Source organism: Arachis hypogaea, chromosome 15 (genome assembly GCF_003086295.3).
Source record: "Arachis hypogaea cultivar Tifrunner chromosome 15, arahy.Tifrunner.gnm2.J5K5, whole genome shotgun sequence".
In the NCBI taxonomy this organism is placed as follows: domain Eukaryota; kingdom Viridiplantae; phylum Streptophyta; class Magnoliopsida; order Fabales; family Fabaceae; genus Arachis; species Arachis hypogaea.
In genome coordinates, this window is record NC_092050.1 from 93,892,009 (window position 1) to 93,898,664 (window position 6,656).

The 6,656-nt window shown below is 36.1% G+C and overlaps 1 non-coding gene across 1 annotated transcript; it reads right to left on the bottom strand.

Annotated features, from left to right (window-relative positions):
• Positions 1 to 1,620: 1,620 nt before the first annotated feature.
• LOC112753704 (small nucleolar RNA R71) lies at positions 1,621 to 1,729 on the bottom strand. The gene has a single exon (XR_003178076.1). It is a non-coding gene; the product is annotated as a small nucleolar RNA R71 (small nucleolar RNA).
• Positions 1,730 to 6,656: the final 4,927 nt, after the last annotated feature.

Sequence of the window (6,656 nt, forward strand, 5' to 3'; positions counted from 1 at the left end):
TCTTTTCTTTAGTAATCTTTTTCTTTCTTTGAGTCTTGTGTCAGTTTTTAAGTTTGGTGTCCATTTTTGTGTTTTTCTTTCCTTTAACTTTTCAAAAATTTTCTTGGTGTTCTTTCTTGTATTTGAATTGTTCTTGGTGTTTTTCTTTATTTGATTCTAAAATTTTAAATTTGGTGTCTCTTATTTGTTTTTCCTTTAATTTTCGAAAATTAGTGTCTTTTGATTTTAAAATTTTAAGTTTGGTGTCCCTTAGTTGTTTTTCTTTTTTTCCTAAAATTTTGAAAATAAAAAAATCTTTTCCTCGATGTTTCTTTAAATTTTTGAAAATCTTAACCATCTTATCTTATCTTGATTTAAAAATTTTAAGTTTGGTATTTTCTTGTTAGTAAAATTTAAACTTTGAATTTTAATTCTTATCTTTTCATATCTTTTTCAAATCTTTTCTTTTATCTTAATTTAAAATTCAAAAATCCTATCTTATCTTACTTTAAATTCAAATTTTAAAAATTCAAATTCAAAATTTAAAATTTAAAATTTAATTTTTAAAATCAAATCTTTTTCAAAAATCAAATTTCAAATCTTATCTTTGCAAATCTTTTTCAAATCTTTATCATATCTTTTTACTTTAAGTCCTTCTTATCTTATATTCTTTTTAAATTTAAAACTTTTAAATTCCAAATCTTTACTTTCTCTTGAAATTAAAAATTCAAAATCAAATCTTTTATTTTCAATTCTTGTTTATTAGTTAGTTACTTGTATTATTTTATTCTCTTTCTATTTCCTTTCTCTTTCTTCTTTTTCAAAACTTTCTACTTCTTTCTCTATCTCCTTTTTTGAAAATTCTTACTTCTTTCCCTCTCTTCTATTTTCAAAAATTTCTAACATCTTTATCTCTTACCTTTTTTGAAAATCTTCTTTTTCTTTTTCTATTTATTTTTTTCCGAAGACATTTTTAATTTAAAAAGATATCCTTCTTTTCTTTTCTCCCTTTTTAACTCTCTCAAAGGACCTCTATACTCTGACATAGAGAATCCTTTTCTTCTTTTCTTCTTGCATTCTTCCTTCTTGTTTATGAGCAGGAATAGAGATAAAGAAACTCTCTTTGATCCTGACCCTGAACCTGAGAGGACTTTAAGGAGGCGTTTAGAACAAGTAAGAGCACAACACTCCGGAGGAAACCTCACAGAGCTTTTCGAACAAGAAGCTGAAATTACAGACATGGCAGCCAATCCTAATGGTGGAGGAGACCCAAAGAAGGTTCTAGGTGACTTTACTGCATCCATTTCTGACTTCTATGGAAGGAGCATCTCTATACCCGCCATTGGTGCAAATAACTTTGAGCTGAAGCCTCAACTGGTCACTTTAGTTCAACAGAACTGCTAGTTTCATGGACTTCCACAGGATGATCCCAACAGATTCATCTCTAATTTCTTGCAAATCTGTGATACTGTCAAGACTAATGGAGTGGATCCTGAGATTTACAAGCTTATGTTTTTCCCTTTTGGTATAAGGGATAGGGCTAGGTTGTGGCTGGATTCTTAGCCTAAGAAAAGCCTAGACTCTTAGAAAAAGGTAGTCAATGCATTCTCGACCAAGTTCTTTCCACCTCAGAAGCTGAGCAAGCTCAGGGTGAAAGTTCAGACCTTCAGGCAGAAAGAGGGTGAATCCCTCTATGAAGCCTGGGAGAGGTACAAGCAATTAATCAGAAAGTGCCCTCCTAACATGATTTCAGACTAGACCATGTTAGATATCTTCTATGATGGTCTTTCTGAGATGTCCAAGATGGCGTTGGACCACTCTGCTGGTGGTTCACTCCACTTGAGGAAAATGCCTGAAGAGGCACAGGAACTCATTGACATGGTTACTAACAACTAATTTATGTACACTTTCGAGAGAAACCCTATGAACATTGGGGTAGCTCAGAAGAGAGGAGTCCTGGAGATTGACACTCTGAATGCCATGTTGGCTCAGAACAAGATCCTGACCCAACAGGTCAACATGATCTCTCAGCATCTGACTAGATCACAAGCTGCAGCTGACAACACTCAAAAAGCCTCCTATGAAAGAGATGCATATGATCCAAATTAACCCATGATGGATGAGGTTAACTATTTGGAAAACTTCTCAGGAAATCCCAATAATGAGCCCTATGGCAACACCTACAATCCAACATGGAGGAATCATCCCAACCTTTCTTGGAGGGATCAATAGAAGCCTCAGCAAGGCTTCAATAACAATCAAGGTAAAAGAAACCAGAATAGGTTTCTTAATAAACCATTCACATCTTCTCAGCAGTGGAAGGAGACTCCTAAGCGTAGCCTCTCTGACCTAGCCACTATAGTCTCCAATCTCTCTAAGACCACTCATAGTTTCATCACTGAAACAAGATCCTACATCAGCAATTTGGAGGTACAGATTGGTCAGCTGAGTAAGAGAATCCCTGAGACCCCTCCTAACACTCTTCCTAGTAACACTGAAGTAAACCCAAGAGAAAAGTGCAAGGTCATCACTGTAGAAGTTGAGGCTGAAACTGAAGAGGAGAAGGTGGCGATAAATGCCAGCAAGGGAGAAGTTGGGCGTTCAACGCCCAAAGAGGGGCAGTTGGAGGCGTTGAATGCCAGTAATGGAGCAAAGACTATACGTTTTTTGGGACAACTCCTGGCGTTGAATGCCACAATAGGAGTAGCTGGGCGTTTGATAATGAAAATTTTTCGTTGATCTAGAATTTCAAAATATAAAATTCTATCGTTGAAAGTATAGTCCAAACTAACAATTAATTCCCAAATAAAATATTTTAAATTCAAATTATAATAACCGAGATCGAGAGTAATTCAACCTCGGGTCGTCTTCCCTAGGAGTTGTAATTAAGTGTCATGTCATTGGCTATGAGATAGAGCACGGGGGATTGGGAATGAAAGTAAGAGAGCAAGCAATGTAAATAGCAAGGAATTGAAACAAGCATGCAAAAAATTGAAAAGAAAGCAATTAAAGGACTCTTATCAAGAAGTGGGTAATCTAGGTTTCCTATCCTAGCTGTGGACCACAAACATGGCAATTGTGTGGAAGCAATCCTAACTAGTCAATCCTCCTTGAGAATTAGCCAAAGGTGTAATTGATCTCAATCCATAAGTCCTAGTCAACTCACCAATTACATAGTGAAAGACAGCGTCAATGGAAACCAAACCAATTAACCATTCTCACACAATGCGGAATGGACATCCACAACTCAATTCCACCCAAACATCCAATTTCTCAACCAAGAGTGTGAAAATTAAACATGCAAGAATTTAAACATCAAAGCAATAAAAGTTAAAGCAATTAAATGCAAGGAAAAGAAATGGCAAGAAAGTAACTTAACATGCAAGAAAGTAAATGAAAGCAAGTAAAAGTCAAAGCAATAAAACTTCAAATGCAAAAAACCTCTTGGCAAGTAATTGAGAGCTAAGGCTACCTATCCTAGTCATTGACCACAAACATATGATGATTATGAAGAGTTAATCCTACTTAGTCAACCTTACATCGAAGATAAGTCAAATAGACATAGTTGATTTCAATCCTTAAGTCCTATGTCAACACTAAGGGGTCACATAGAGTCAAGGGAGACCAAATCAACTAACTACTCTAATGTATCAAGCAAGAATGGACATCAATGACTCAAGGATCACCAAGGTCAACAATTCCAAGCCAAGAGTGAGGAAAAACTAAGTAAAAACTAAGCCAAGCATTTTATCAAACACTTGGTATGTATGAAAATAAAATAATATTAAAATGCATTAAAATAAATTCTAAAGCTACCAAAGCAGGAAAATCATAACAACAACTAAAGAAGGCAATAAAGGACATGAAAACATAAATTGCATTAATTAAAATTAAAGTTAACAAAATTGTTCATAAACATAAAAATGACAAAATAAAGGAAATAACAAGAGAAATGAAGAAAAGAAAAGAAGCAATAACAATAAATGACAAGGAAAAGTAAATAGAAACAAGAATTAAAAGTAGAAATTACAAGAAATTAAACTAAAGAACCCTAATTCTAGAGAGAGTAGGGAGCTTCTCTCTCTAGAAAACAACCTATATAATGCTAAACTAACCCTAATTTCTCTCCCCCTTCACATGGAGTAAGGCCTTCCTTCATATAGCACTCAATCAACTTCAGAAAGTCCAAAATTGGGCCCTGAAGGCCCAAAAATCGCCCCAGCGATTTACAATAAATGAGTCACGCGCTGGGACGTGTGCAGACACACAGGTGTGTGGATCCGCACACATGCTGATTTTCCTCTTATGCATACGCACAGGTGGTTGTGCATACGCACACATGGTTTTGTGGCTTTTGTGCATACGCACAGGTGGTTGTGTGCACGCACACTCCAATGTGTGCTTCTCCTTTGTTTTCTTCATGTTTTCTCCCTTTGTACATGCTTCCTTCCACTTTTGCCTTGCCAAACTTACCGCCAGGACCTAAAATCACTCAACAAACATGTCATGGCATCGAATGGCATAAAAGTGGGATAAAAGTGATTAAAATAAGCACAAAATAGCATGTTTTCACATTTAGGCACAACTAAGGGAGAGAACACAAAAGCATGCTATTTGGATGAATAAATGTGGGTTTATACGATGAAATCCATTCAAATCAAACCAAAATATACTAAAAAATATGGACTCATCAATTTCCCCACACTTAAATAATAGCATGTCCTCATGCTAATCACAATCAAGGGGGAAGGATAAGGAGGGAAATCAATTTATTTAATGCAACTAACTACATGCATGCAACTATACTAAATACTATCTATCTATATCTATACTATGGTTCCTATTGAGTTTGGTAGAAGCAAACAAAAGAATATCAATCAATCCAAAATAGGAACTTAGGGCCAAGACAAGAAAATATATCAATATAATCAATGTCCAAGGATTTGATTTGAAATTTTCAAATTAATTTCAACAACTTGCAAGAAGATACAAGATTAGCAATGGAAACATAGAATTGAGCAATTGAACCCCTCACAGGATGTGTTTACACTCTAGTCGCTCAGTGTTTAGGGCTTAATCACTCAATCCTCCTTTAATCATGTTTTCAAAGATTTGCAAGATATCTAACAATCAACTAATATTTGACAAATGAATGCAAATATTATGAGAACTTTTGTGGGTTGTAATGGGGTTTAGGTAAGCGCAGGATTAATACGGTTAAGTGGGCTATTAGATTGGATCTTTGATTAGCTCAAGTACTGATGACATGTCATCATGCCATGTTTTTCTATGCTTTTTCATACAAGAAAGTGATGATTAGTGCTTAAATATTGAATGATTTTGTGCTTAAATGGTATATTTCTTTGAACTTTTGGTTTTATAAACTTTGTAGGAAATAATAGAAGAAGAAGCAATAAAAAGCACTAATTGAGCACTAATTGAGCGTTTTCGGCCTCTAAAATAGCATGACTATGCCTTCTTCAAAGGACCATACCTTGAGCTATAGATGTCCAATTGATGCGCTTCCAATTGCGTTGGAAAGCTGACATTCAGAGCTTTCTAGCGATATATAATAATCTATATTTGGCATGAAATTCAAGTACAAGTGATAGGCATCTTTAAGGCCCAAAAACCACGCTCAATAACCAAACAAGGCTAGCGTTCACTTTAGAAGTGAGCGTGGTGCTCACTTTTCTACCTTTTTCCTGACTTGCAAGCCTTGGGGAGGAAGTTCGTGCCATCTGTACACTAAAGTAGCGCTCAAAATTTGAGCATAGAGCTCACTAATGCAGTGCCCAGTGAAGAAACAAAGCCCTCAATGAAGGTAGCTGGTATGCGAAATTGTTACTCTGAGGTTGTAAAATTTGTTGTTCGTTCTCTCCCTGGCAATGGCGCTAATAACTGGTGCACAATACCATGGTCCAAGCATAACTTCACAACTTTGCACAACTAAACAGCAAGTGCACTGGGTCGTCCAAGTAATAAAACCTTACGTGAGTAAGGGTCGATCCCACGGAGATTGTTGGTATGAAGCAAGCTATGGTCACCTTGTAAATCTCAGTCAGGCGGATATCAAATGGTTATGGAGTTTTCGAATTATAATAAATAAATAGAAAATAAAGATAGAAATACTTATGTAATTCATTAGTGAGAATTTCAGATAAGCGTATAGAGATGCCTTCATTCTTCTGAACTTCTGCTTTCCTGCTGTCTTCATCCAATCAGTCCTACTCCTTTCCATGGCAAGCTTTCTGTAAGCGCATCATCGTTGTCAATGGCTACATCCCATCCTCTCTGTGAAAATGGTCCAAATGCTCTGTCACGGCATGGCTAATCATCTGGAGGTTCTCGATCATACTGGAATAGGATTTACTATCCTTTTGCGTCTGTCACTACGCCCAGCACTCGCGAGTTTGAAGTTCATCACAGCCATCCCTTCCCAGATCCTACTCGGAATACCACAGAAAAGGTTTAGACTTTTCAGATCTCAGGAATGCCATCCATGGGTTCTAACTTATACCACGAAGATACTAATAACTCGGACTCGGTCCCCTGTATTAGATATTTAAGAGATACTCATTCTAGCTTGGTTGCATGTAGAATGGAAGTGTTTGTCAGGCACGTGTTCATAAGTGAGAATGATGATGAGCGTCACATAATCATCACATTCATCATGT